A 14944-nucleotide genomic window follows, 5' to 3' on the forward strand; every position below is an offset into this window, starting at 1 on the left:
CCCCATAGTAACAGCTTCTGGAAAACGTAATCCGTAATTCCTTTGTTGAGATTTTCTGTTCTATCGATCCACTTCTAAATATTTCAAATGTCAACGTTACTCCATGAGAAATTCCCTTAGTGTCACAGAAGTTAAATTGTATCCTTTCAAATGCAGCAAATGAACCCTTTTTATAGAATGTGACACGTGCAAAGCTGATGTTTCTTTTTTCATTTGCCTTTCATGTGTCGTCAATTGCATGGTGAGATTTCATAGTTTAACCTCTATGATTATTAAATGTAATTGTTTCCTTCTTCAATACTCGTACAACCACTACTACTTATACTGACACATGTTAGCGACAGCCGCTGCGGTTCGCGAATGATACACATACTATTGAATTACATGAAACTAATGAATGAGTATCATAGTAGCAAGTGATATAAGGAGTGAATGTGCATTGCTGACTGCGAGTACGTAGATTCAATACAGTTAGGTGGTATCAGACTAAACGTTAGTAGTAATTTGTTCCTTTCTGCTAATGGAAGCATTTGGTATTATATGGAAGCAACAAACGAACGAATCTTAAACTGTTTTCACTAAATACAACTTCCTAGATACGATTAATTCGTATTATTTCGAAAAGACATGACACTTTTTATAGATGAGTATACAGCGAGGGAATGAAGTTTCTGTCTACCAAATCCACTCCAAAGCTCTTGGTCGGCCCGAGGTTATAGTAGAAAACAATTGCCCGGAACTGAACCTCGAACCATGTGGTTGAGTAGCAAGCTTCTCATCACACAGCCACGCCTCGCTTATATATATATATATATATATATATATATATACAGAGAGAGAGAGAGAGAGAGAGATTATGTGTATAGTATATAAAAGTAGAAAATAGAGCTCGTTCACCCTTAGTGGTCATTAAACAGCTGTAGAATGATACTCCCTCTTCCTTTTAAATCTATTGTTTCCTTCATATATATACATATACACACGCACACACACACACACACACACACACACACACACACACACACACACACACACACACACACACACACATATATATATATATATATATATATATATATATATATATATATATATATATATATATATATATATATATATGCACAGTCACATAAAATTGATGATACGTCAGAAAAGGATTTCCTTTTCCTTTTCCCAGTAAATACATATGAAATGGAATATTAGCAACAATATCATCAGTATTGCACAGATTGGGCCTCTGTTAGCAATATCAAACACTTCTAGAGTCAGCGTCGACATCAAAATCACAACGACTGTAGTATTTTAAATAACATTTTAGCACATCAAATATGCTAGACATACAAGTAAGGGGTAGTCAGATTTTGAATGAATTTAAAAGTAGGGATGTTTAATCGGGCTTTACTAAGCCCCGAATAACAACAAATACAAGGAAGACACTGTTGTTGTACAGGCATACCAAGTGTGATAATAATAATTAGCTGACTAAGAAGAATGTCTACATACAACCGTATTTTAATTAATTCTATTGTCTTAGTTGTGCTGATTTCCTTTCCATTCATTTCGTAATTACTATATTGACTCATCTCATGTCTGCTAATATATCAGGAATTGTCAGTTGTAAAGGCATTTTGGTTATCTCGATTTAGACAGTAAATCTATAAATTGATTAAACAATTTGTTATCTATGAAGTCGTTGACAGAATAATTACTATTTGTACACTCATAAATATAACTACATGGATAGTAGCATAGTTATAGAAATAAATGCATGATCATATAAAGCGACTATCGATTCATAAATACATACGCAGATACACACACATGCACACACGCACACACACATAAACAAATACACGCCTATTATGCATATGTAAATCAATAGACATGCAAACACATGTATGCATTACACACTACACACACACGCACATATATACGCGCGTGTGTGTATATATTGTTAGATCGGTGGATGTGCATAAATACACACACACATTCACATTTATATATATATATATATATATATATATATATATATATATATATATATATATATATATATATATATATATATATATATATATATATATATCCAGTTACTAGAATTCTCTCGCCTACATCTCCCTCTCCACGCCGGACGGACGCAAGCCTGACGCCCGATTATTCATTTTTGGAAACTAAGTTGCTTGAAACGAGAAAAGGTGAAATGAAGAATTTTTGCTGAAGATGCAACTCATTGCCTGGTCCAAGAACAGAAACTACTATCTTACGGTTACTGATTGCACCCTAAATGCTAAGCCACGTGCCTTTCTACACACACACACACATACGCATTCACGCACGCACACACACGCACGCACACACACGCACGCACACACACGCACGCACACTATTTATGCATATCCATATATATACATATAAACAAATGTATCTAAATGTATGTATAATAAATATCTGTATAATATATATATATATATATATATATATATATATATATATATATATATATATATATATGAGAGGTATTGGAATCTAGAAGACTCAAAGAGTGTGCATGTCATTATACCTTCTTTCTTCCTCTCATTTTCTCTTCCTGTTTAAAATTTAACCTTATCCCCTTTTTAATCATACACATCTCTCATTCCCCCATCTATCTACAGATACTACCAGTACATTTTCAAATTCTTATTCGCACCACAAAACCCTTTCGGAGGAGTAACACTGATTCCACGGCTCCATACTTCGAAACGACTACACATAAACTGCTATTGGAACATTCATACCATGTACAGGGAACTTTTTACAATTCTATACACCATTTTCCTCGAAAAATGGAACAGCAACTACAATATCTTTATACATCTTATTTTTTACTTCCATTCTCTTAATTCCCTCTATATTCCCTATCTCCTCCTTTTCCATTATAATTCGAACTCAAATATTTTCTCACACCGACTCTGAAGACGGGATATCCATAATATCTCAGAAACAGCTAATACTATTTCATTATAAATGTCCTGTGTGTGCGTGTGTATACACTGAGTAGCTACACAGACACATATGTGCACACTTGTATTTATGGATATCTATATTAATATTTTATTATAAATTTTACATGTTTCTAAATTTCTTGCTCTTATTAACACAATAATATTAATAGGTAATAGTAATTCTGTAAAACAATACTGATTTTCATTGCATTCACATTCAGTCTAATTAAAGTTAACAACATGAAGATATAAATAGGATATTCCTTTATTCGAGGTTTAATGATATCTTATATAGGACATTAGCCTCAATAACAATATAATGGTTGACGGATTTAGATTATGGTCTAACGTACTTTAATAATTGAAATTTCGAACATTAAGCGTTAGTAACTGTATATTGATTGGGGAACAATCCTTAATCTTATTGCCGACAATTGTTTCCTGATAGTATTTACAGACATAATGCGACAGTTGTTCTAAGATATGTTAAATGACACAGAAATAATTTCAGTAGTATTAAAAAACCCCACCTATCCACATATAACTTTTAGTTTATTTCCTAAGCGATGCAGTTGTAGACAGAAGAAAATGGAGGAGTATTGATTGACTGAAACATCAAAACTTTTGTAAACTAAACTAAAATAAAAGGCATTCTCGTTGCTTGGAAATTTTACGAGATGTGTATATACATGTGGATTTCTCGAAATATTGTCTTCAAAAGTAAATGCTGAATTACTTTTGATATTAATATGATACACGATGATTGATTTACTCCTGTTTATTACATTCGTTTAAAATTATATATATTAATTGAAATTTAGACAAGATTAATGCTGCGTATTTGAATAGTTTCAAACAATACACCTATTAATTCTAATGCGTGCAATGATATTTTAAGTACTTATTACTCTTTCATTTTCTTTTAGAATAAACCAGACTTGTAAAGTTTAGAAAACTCAAGAGAGAATATAGATATCAGTGCGTCAGCTTATTGCAAAGAACTAAACAATCGGAGATACACACCTCTTTCCAAGTATCAGTCTCCATGGTGGATGCATAATATATATATGCTAGAAAATTAATTTTGGCAATAGTGACCTTATAGCATTGACATATAGATGTTTTTTGTTCCTTTAGCATAGTGGTCAATTACTTCATTTACTATTTTTAGTCGAATTTACTTCATAGATACATAAAGCACATGAACCTACATAACACCAGATAAAATATCTATTTTAGATAACGCTTGAGGTCTAATTATTATTTACATTGCTTAGTTTAACTTCTTAGTAGCCATTCTGTAGAGTCACCCAATTTCCATACTTCTTGCTATTGAACATTATAATTTTACATACTTTTTATTAGTTTTCACACATACACACACACATTCTCTTTCTCTCTCTCTCTCTCACTCTCTCTCTCTCTCTCTCTCACTCTCTCTCTCTCTCTCTCTCTCACTCTCTCTCTCTCTCTCTCCATCTATCTAGCTATATATATATATATATATATATATATATATATATATATATATATATATATATATATAGTCTCTCGCTCCCCATCCCTCGCTTTCTCTCTCTCTATTTATCTATATAATATATATGTATAATAGGCTGCATGCCTAGTTAGTGTTTTGAAAATTGGTTGGTATATTGCTATATCTTGTGTCTTTAAGATTTTTGTTTAGTTAAGACTTTAGGTAGATATATACCAAACAAAACACATAAGGGATTCTGGAAGATTCTCAAGTATGATCTCACTCAAGATTTATTTATTCAACTGATTCTTCTAGTATTGGCATATTTCATTGCTTTCAATTACTCAGTTACATTCACTACTTGATTAATTGAACATAAATATGCTTAGTCAATTTCAGATGAATAAATCGCGTTATAATTATTTTACGATTTCCAATCATGAAGCTGCTGTTATCTTTCCCCACCGCGTTCAAGGTTTTGTTAAATCGATAATACCGATTACAAGTTCTATTAAGTGATCGCATCGCCCCGCCTCAGATATATAGGTCTATATTTGTTTTTCTTACGTAGCGGCTTGACACACAAACGAAAAGTTGCATTATTGTATAAGAAATGACAGATGCTAGTTAGGTATATAATATTCCTCACAAACGCTTCTACCACTATACGACCCAGAAAAAGGCATTGTGAAAAACATACTTAAAATATGATAAGCTGAACGACAGGGAAAACCAGTTAGTCTCGTGTGAATTGTCTTGTAGAGTCAAACATCTGTCGACAACTTATTCAGGAAAATGGTTTTGCTAAATGTTTTATGTATGTACGAATGTATATATATATATATATATATATATATATATATATCGATAAAAATGTAATGTTAACTTATCATGAGCAGTCGAAAATCGTACGATTTGGATGCAGTGCTTCGTCAAGCAAAATGTTGGTAGAAGAGTAATGAATGAAAGACTGCAATTTTACACCCTCTAATTAAAAAAAAAAGAAAAAAGAAAAGAAAATATTTTGCTTTCTCTTCTTTCAAATTTTCCCTAAAGAAGTACTGTATCCGAACTGTAAAGAAGAACTGTTTTCACTCCTCATGGCTTGGTCAATGTAATATTTTATTGATGTAGAATACCATAAATATTGCCGACACAATATATATATATATATATATATATATATATATATATATATATATATATATATACATACACTGAGTAATTGGATAGGTGTGTACTAAGTATTTGCTGCTCTTCGTTTTGCTTCTTTTCACTATAGTCGTTTGCATATATCTGTGTATGTAATATGACATGACTTGCAATCGAAACTTCAATTGACCAAGTATCCCTATGACCTATCGCATACCACACATGGCCTTCACGGCTGTAGCTTATGCATAATTTATTATTTCTTAAAATTATATATACATGTGTATACATCGTCACACACAACGTTCGAAACAGATTTCCACTTGAAATTTAAGAATTAGTATTTTTTACAAATTTGCTCAAGCTTGTAACCCAAACAATTCTCCAATAAATTTTGCAGCTCACACGGTCAGCAATGGTCCAGTTGAAGATTCTATGAACTAGTTTGAACTAATTTTCTAACATCCTGTGTGGAAGTAACAGCTAATAAAATATACTTACATTTATAGAATTGCATTTATTGTAATCGCGTATACACTATTAACTGCTTACTGGTACGAACGTATTATTTACTGTTACAATTGAAACTCTATCGTAGCGGGAGGTGAAGAAAATATGTTGAACTCTTTTAAAATATATTGTTAATGGTATTCTAGCACTCTTTCTATAATACTAAACTGATTAGTAGACCTTTCAACTATTCGAAATCTAACACATTCTACGCGTTCTATTATTCCTTTGATCTTCTACTCAGAGATTTATATTTGTACGTTCGTTGTAAAGGCAGGAAATTATTTCAAATTTAACCGATATACCATTATATATGTTAGAGTCTAGACAACGTTAAAAGTTAATTTAGTTTCAACGCAATATATAGATATTATTGTACATATTGAATTCGTTAGCATTAACACCACACGTGATACTGAAATATGATAAATTTATTAAAGTAGTTTATCGGCTTAAACTATACGAGTCGTTTCAGCAGTTTTAAATTATTATTCTTGATTCGTAACACCGGTTTTGTATGAGAACAAAAACACCAGAAATACTTCTACCACGACGATTACGGTAAGCTATTGAAATCCTTTTGCAATAAAGAGAATATCCTATCTGGATAATGCAGTGTATTTGGTATGTAGTTGGACATTAGTATACTGACAGTTTCTGGCAATATATGTAATACTAACAGATAGACAGCAATTTTCTTCATTGAATTCAAATACATATAATTGATATATTTTACTCTGTTCTATTTTATAACATCGTCTCTTTCTATATGAAACAACGATGACAATATTATTTCAGCCTGTTTATAAGTACGCTGTTCTAATTTTCAATATTCCAAATACTCGAACCCATTACTATATGTCCACTTCGTTAAACCATTGTCAGTGATTCTCTTACTGTGTCCATTACAAAAAGAGAAAATCTTCAATCGAGTATGTCGGAATGATCTCCCAACAAAACTAATTGCTTAAAACTTATGAAAATCTGACTTCCTCATTGTAAACGAGAGATAGTTTTCAACTTTGTTTCTTATATTTTTATTTTTTTTGCGTCGTTCTGTAAAATCGAAAGACACAACAATTAAGACGAGTGCCAAATACCAAGCTCCTCTGAAACACGATACCATTTTCATTAGGAGATGAAAGTAAAATACCCTCGAAATGAAGAATGAACATGCTTAATTGAAACATCGATGTTGAAAATAACAACTTCATCAGACAAGATATCACACTGTAAAATTAGACGCATATAATCAAAAGTGTATTGTATTTGCGTTGGGTAATTAAATTAATGAAGATAGTACATTCAATACACAATCTATTCATATCTAATTCTTCAAATGCATGGATAATTTGACACGAAGATACTTATTTACGTCAAACAGAAGTGTTTATCATTCAATACTCGAAAATGATTTTGCTATAAGGAGATATATCGTTTGTTTACTTGCGAGCCATCGAAACATTTTAGGCTGCAATAATTGTTAACTTCTTGATATTCCAAATAATTAACCTCATGATTTCTGCAAGCTAACTTGTTCCATTACGGTCGTGTTCATTGCTAATCTATCAGCATACATGACGCTGAAAAACCTCATACAACTTCACCAAGATCATGAAACGATTTTCACTTGTTTATTATTATTATTTTTTTGTGAATAATGTTCGTTACAACCCCCCACCACCACGTGCAAGAAACCCCCGGAGATTGCTCTCAATAAGGATATACGCCTACGAGTTATTGCCTTTCCTTGCTTCACCTTCAAGCACAAATCATGATGTTCAAGACTGAACTTTATGATAACGTAAGATGTAATAGACATGCCTTGAGCACCACCCAATAATGCGATCTTGCTAAGAAAAAATACGTGGGTAGAATTTTCTTAGTAGTTTAGTATTTCCATCGACAAGTTTCTCCCAGTTTTTTCTCCATTACCTATTTAGAATCTCAAGTATTAGGTGTTGGTGTAATTCGCAGCGATAAAACGCAAACTAAAAATTGTTGTTTCCTGTATAACTAGTTATGAATTTTAATATATTCAGTTAAAAATGATAGCAACATTAAATAAGCGAAAGTGAATTATTCATTCTCCTCTGTTAAAATTATAGAGCAACCTTTGTCATTTTACAACATTTTAGTGAACAAATAACATATATTGATTTTACTATTCCATAGCCATTGGCATTAGACTAAGTTTTATCGATTTTCAGTGATTTTATCGAATTCAAGAACAATGTCTAATGACACGATTTCTCAAATTTAAGAATAATATTGGGCTGACAATTCTATACTAGGTGGCATGCATTCTTAACAGTTGTCTTGCCTATAGGCAGCTGTAGTTTACATAGCTACTTTCAAGAAAATTTTGCCTTAGCTAGAAACTTCTTTTCTATAAGGAGATTACGTGTACACTGGCATTCTTTGGGGATTATATTAATCTTTTCGATTTAGAAAAGATTATTCTTTTGTTCTATTGACAACTGCATGCGTTGCGCTTTGAAGATCATCGTTGTGTAAAACGTAAGACAAAGACTGCCAAAAGTTACAATACAGATTCTAAAAAGGATGTTTTCAAAACGCTTGTTCTTACGATTCATTATTATTTTAATATTGTTTAAATTATCGCTAAAAATAAATTTCATTCTTCTGACTTTTATTGTTTCCAGTTGCACGTGATATTGTAAGTCTGCCGAACAATATATTTTCATTGCCTACTAAGCATAAAATTAAAAAAATGAATTTTATAATATGAAGAACAAAATAAATTTATAGCAGTTCTTATAAATGTGATTGTATTTTACTTTCAAATCAAATAGTATTCGTGGGACATAAATTTCCTTAATTATCTGTGTATTCTATAACTTTTGTCTCGCATGATTTTATAAGTTATTTACTTTAGTTTCTATGGAGAAAATATCTATTTATGCGATTTCAAAATGATTTGTGCTAGGTTGTGTCAATACCACGTACCCCATCCACTACAGCACAAGCACTCTGACCAAAGACGCAATCACACAAGCAACCACAGAATGAGAAACTTTAACACTAAAATATAAATACGCAATAACATTGAAAAAATGAGCACATGATCTCGCAATGAACATCATCATTGTAAACAAATAATGTACTGAGTATAAAAAAATATACGAAACAAATGTTTAAAAAATACAAAAAGAAAGGTGTTTTAACAACAAAAAAATATCATTTATACCAATCAAAAAGGTTCTCAAAATTCACGAAGAACTCTAAGAGAATCTTAAACGTAAGTAGAATATTTTAGCTTTGCTTAGAAGATAGCAGTAGATAAATATATATCACATGTAAATACTCACTATATATATATATATATATATATATATATATATATATATATATATATATATATATATATATATATATAGACGATAAAGAAAATGGAGGAACAATAGGAAGCCGTTATATAATTAGTTAAGAAAGGTGGGGTTGTAGGAAGTTCATGTATTTAAATCGAGCGTCGGTCCGATCTAGCGAGTAAATAGAGTCATTGCCGTAATAATATTTAGTTATGAAGAGTCTATATAAATCAAACTACGGTTTACCTTTTAAATTACCTGCTGCCGTATACCTTGTACCAAGGACTATACTCACTGAGGTAATTATCAGGAGTGCCTTTGGAAACATCTATTCCTTGAAGGGTTTGAAAACCTCTAACTTATACCAGCATATATATATATATATATATATATATATATATACATAGATGTAAGCAAAGCACATAGGTATACATATCTACAAATCTACACACACACATACACACACACACACACACACACATACACACACACACACACACACACACACACACACACACACACACACGCGTAAGCGTATATAGATGCATGCATATGAACGTGCGAGTATTCACATGTACGTATGCGCGTGCTCATGGTAAGTGTGAGTATGTAGTTTTTGTCATTTGGGATATCACACGTAAATGGGAATGGCTTCATAGCCCAGAGAAATTGCTTCAATATTTATTATATTTGGTCGATTGTTTTTCTCGAATGCAGTGAAGAAAATCATAAAATACACACACACACACACACATACACACACACATACACACACACACACACACACGCACACCCACACTAACACACACACGTATACATATAGCGAGAGAGAGGGAGAAATATACAGAAACATATGTATGTGCATATACAATATATTCACACGCATGTACATACATTCATATGTATATGTATGCCGGTTTTAATGCATATGCATGGTCTGTATCCGCCTCTATGTTGATAGCCAGTACCATATCATCCATATTTATGTAGGAAATACCTCATAAGGATTTCATGGCACGGATATCAACTTTTATGGTGAAAATGCCGTGCATATCATTTCTTCAATCATTGTTCTATCCAATAGATTTATTATATATGAAAACGTAGATATGGAATCATATGAGCTTTAATAACAAATCATTATATTGTGGCGATATCTCAATTTTATTACAGCAGAACAGGGAAAATATGGAGGATTTTGCTATAGATATTCTTCTGTTAATACAAAATACCTGTTAACGCTGCATCACTAGTGGAGTGTCGGTCGTATCCATATTATACGGTTAGATATCAGAGAAACATGTGCATTCTATAACTATTTTCAATAGCAAATATATCACATCTGCTTCTAAATAATTTACAAGAGAATATGGATATTTTATTTAGCATGCTTGCCTATAAGACCGGACTTTTGCCAATAACATTCCTTCATGCTTACAAATTTGTACCGTATATGTATGTAATATGGAGGGAATATCTAACTATTTTAAACACATTTTCAAATCCATAATCACACATATTTGTGAATATGTATCTGTCTAAATATGTGTGATACACATGCATGCACATACACACACACACATACATGCACACACACAGACACATACACACACACACACATACACACACACACACATGTTGATATGGGAACATATAGAGAAAAACACGAGAGATAATCAACGTTGAAACAATACATATATTAAAGTTATGTAAACAGATGGGAAAGGTTTAACGTGTGTCAGGTGTTCTATGTATAAACTCGACAAGTGGTGCCGACGTTATGCCTCCATTCAAGTTCACACAATGTCTCAGGTTGAACAATGAGGCCTATATGAAGTGCCTGGAAGATGTAGTGCTGCCATGGATCATGAGGTGGCTTGCTGGAAGGACTGAATGGTGAATAGGAAATGGAATCGCTCTTCTCACTCTCTCTCTCCTTCTATTTATCTATTTATCTATCTATCTGTTTGTCTGTCTGTCTGTCTATCAGCCTATCTACCTACCTATATTTCTAGCTATCCATCTACATTGTCATGGAATCTCAGCCCAAAAACAAGACCCCCCCCCCCCGAAAAAAAAAACACCTGTTGTATATAGAAGAACAATCTGTACATTCACAAAATTTAACTTGGTGAGTTCGAGAAACGAACGAGCGTGATAATAATAGTGCATAAATATAAAGTTCTTTTTTCCAAAATTTTGTGTATATATATATGTATATATATGTTGTTGTACTTGGGGATGGTCATATTGCCAGTTTAGCCAATAAAAACACACGCACTGTATATTTGGTGTTAATTTTTTTTTTTTTCAGCTTTATATTACATTAATCTTAATCTTAATCTTATTTCGGCCAGAGTTCTTTCGTCACACTTCTGTGACCTCATCAGTGGTCCTTTGTTTCCTTCTTTCTTATGTGTGTCTCACCTTGCTAACTATCAGCCATATATATATATATATATATATATATATATATATATATATATATATATATATATATATATATATATATATATATATATATGCATACATACTTACACACACACACACGCACACATACACATATGAATTGAAGTGGAGGGAACTAGTTTCAGCTCATGAGCTGTGGCCATGCTGCAGCCCATCATTCGGTGTTGCTTCATAATTTTTCGTTTTGAAGACACGTACATCCACTGCATGTAGGTCTGTCAGGTCCTTCGGGAGGATATTGAAGATCTGTTGCAATATCATGTCTTATAATCTGATGGCAAAGTTTGAATATTTGGCACTATGCATTGTTGAAAATATAATAGGATGACTGAGTGAAAAAGTATGATGATATGACAAAATTAAACAACGCAGACTCTAAAATCTGCAGAAACATAATCACTGAACTTTTTATAGCTCAGAGAGAACGTTAACACTGCTAACGTTCTAAATGTAATTCATTGATCAGTAGAGCTACCATGACTGCTGAATTAGAAAGAAGAGATTGAACGTAACATAGATTTTAAAGGTATTCTTAACGCAAATTTCACATCGAGACATTAGTCATGTGTGAAGTAGCACGTAATTTACAGATATATAAAATATACCAGACGTATATTTGGTCAAAAGTAATTCCCTCTCCTTCACCTTCTTGCGCCTCTTTCCCCCTCGCTCTTCCTACGCTATTATGTTCTGACACCTCTACATGATGACATACACTTGACTGGGATATTCAGCAATCTTCTGTATACACATGAACTGGCATCGTACAACGCAGCAGACAATCAGTTAGAAAAATTACTGCAGACACTACGCATTTGTAAAAGAAATTGAGATGCGATTCTGATTAGGATACGACAAGGCGACATTGAAGAGAGGATAATTAATTGCGTACATTAATATCGTGCTAAATAAAGAAATACATGTAAGAGAATTTTAACAAATTCAATCTAACAATACTTAGAAATCGATGATGAAATCATGTTACCCACCATAACAGTATATGGTACAGTACATTAGTAAAAGGAACAATAGGCACATTAGTTTAATACATAGTACTTTGCTTAACGCAGAAACATATTAACAGGCACCAATATTCTAGCTGTCCTAGAAATATGTTTTAATACTCTCAATTGTTATAGAGCATGATTAAACTGAATGTGACAAAATTAAATGATGACCGCATTCAATGTACACGGCACACCTCGTAACACAGGAGGTTTATATTTACAGATATAATCAGATAAGAGATTGTTGAAAGCTGAACATTATTTAAAAGTACGCCCACTAGAAATACGACTTGTATTAATGAATAATTAAAGAAACCCCAGTGCAAATATGTCTTAAATGTATGGAGGAAAAAATAAAACAAGCATTGTTTTCAAGTGAATACAAAATAAAAAAAAGTAAATTAAAATAAAAAATATATATTGGGGAAGACGAGTGGAGCATCAGAAAGGCAATGTTGTACCGATGACAGAAAAATACCGCAACAGCTGCTTAGAAATGTAGGCATGAGACCTAAAGCACGGCAGTAGACTATTGTCCAAAGATTTCCGAGCAAAAATTATGAAAGCATTTCCTGGTACAGAGTATATTAATTATCAAAGAATACCAAAATATTGGAGTGGAAAATCAAGAATATATCTAGAACTGATGTTGTTTGCAGAATGCGAATAACTAGAAAACTGATAGAGTGCGGGGCCTAACTATATAAAATTACAACATATCTATATTTATAAGTAGTAAAATAAATATTTCCTTCTCTAGCCATGCCAGGCGCATCAGGGCTGGTTTCCCGGTATTAATGGCGTGTATATTCCCAACGTGTACGGGACGTCGGTCCGTCGCAAGATCACTCATTTCCACCAGCAGAGTTGACCGGAGCAGCGTGAAATGAGGTGTTTTGTTCAAGAACACAATTCGTCGCCCGGTCCAGGAATCGAAACTACAATCTTACGATCTTGAGTCTAACACCTTGTTTATATCTATACCGGACAAAATATAAGAGCTCACATAATGGAAATGGCGTAAACCATGAAAAGCGGATACATATATGCAATATGAAGATTGTTAAAAAAAACGATATATGACTGTTGATACTAGCAACAAAATCACACACTGCCAATAATGTTCTGAACAAAAGATACATTAACTTTAATATCAATTACTAAACTTCAACAAATAAATGTATATATAATAGGGTGGAGGTGCGTTGCTGTAAAATTAATGTTTAATAAACGTGGAAACAGTGTCATGGCCAAATCAGACTTATTAATCAGAATGTATAAAATAAGCAATTTTAATCGCTGCACATATCTTATACAGTGCGAATACATTGCAACGTGCGCAGACAAGATAAAACTCTCAGTCTAATATAGCGTATTCCAATTCTTTTTTAATTCTCACAAAGGATTGCATCACTTAAAAAACCCATTTTGGCTTTGTCTTGCTTGGGATTGGTTATGCTTAACTGTATTATCCACGATTTAAATCACTTAATGTACTTTAAATTATAAAACACGGAGTGGTATGCATTGGCAGTTTATTTGTATTGCTTGCGGATTAATACAACCACTAATTAAAAAGTTTTGTAGTGGTACATTTAACTTAATCATTGAAACGAGCTAAATATAAAATGGAGAGTGAAAGTGAATTCCAAGCATGTCTGGCGTCAATTAAAGAGATTTATATACAGCGATTTAAAACTAGCGTCAGATTTCGTACAAGTAATACACTTTTCGTTCATTTCATCTTCATCATTAAATAATTTGCTGCATGTTGTGGTTTAGATAATTACAGTGTTGCTCTAGTTTGGCTTAATTATTAATTCTTAATTCCTCAACTTGTGCCTTCATATCGATTATTGTATGTTAAATATTCATTGCGAATATTGTGGCGCATGCGTCCAAGATATATTTTGATACTTAAAATGTCTGATATGTATAATATGGGAAATTTCCTCCCTTCAATTAATACATGCAATGTTCTTTTGAACAAAAACTGTGCTGTATTTATCTATT

The 14944-nt window shown here is 32.5% G+C and overlaps 1 protein-coding gene across 1 annotated transcript in view; it reads right to left on the bottom strand.

Moving 5' to 3' along the window:
* The window catches only part of LOC128249520 (uncharacterized), a 532792-nt gene that overhangs the window by 337875 nt on the left and 179973 nt on the right, over positions 1 to 14944 (bottom strand). The window lies entirely within an intron of this gene.

This window comes from Octopus bimaculoides, chromosome 15, assembly GCF_046866305.1.
Source record: "Octopus bimaculoides isolate indiv1 chromosome 15, ASM4686630v1, whole genome shotgun sequence".
Classification (NCBI taxonomy): domain Eukaryota; kingdom Metazoa; phylum Mollusca; class Cephalopoda; order Octopoda; family Octopodidae; genus Octopus; species Octopus bimaculoides.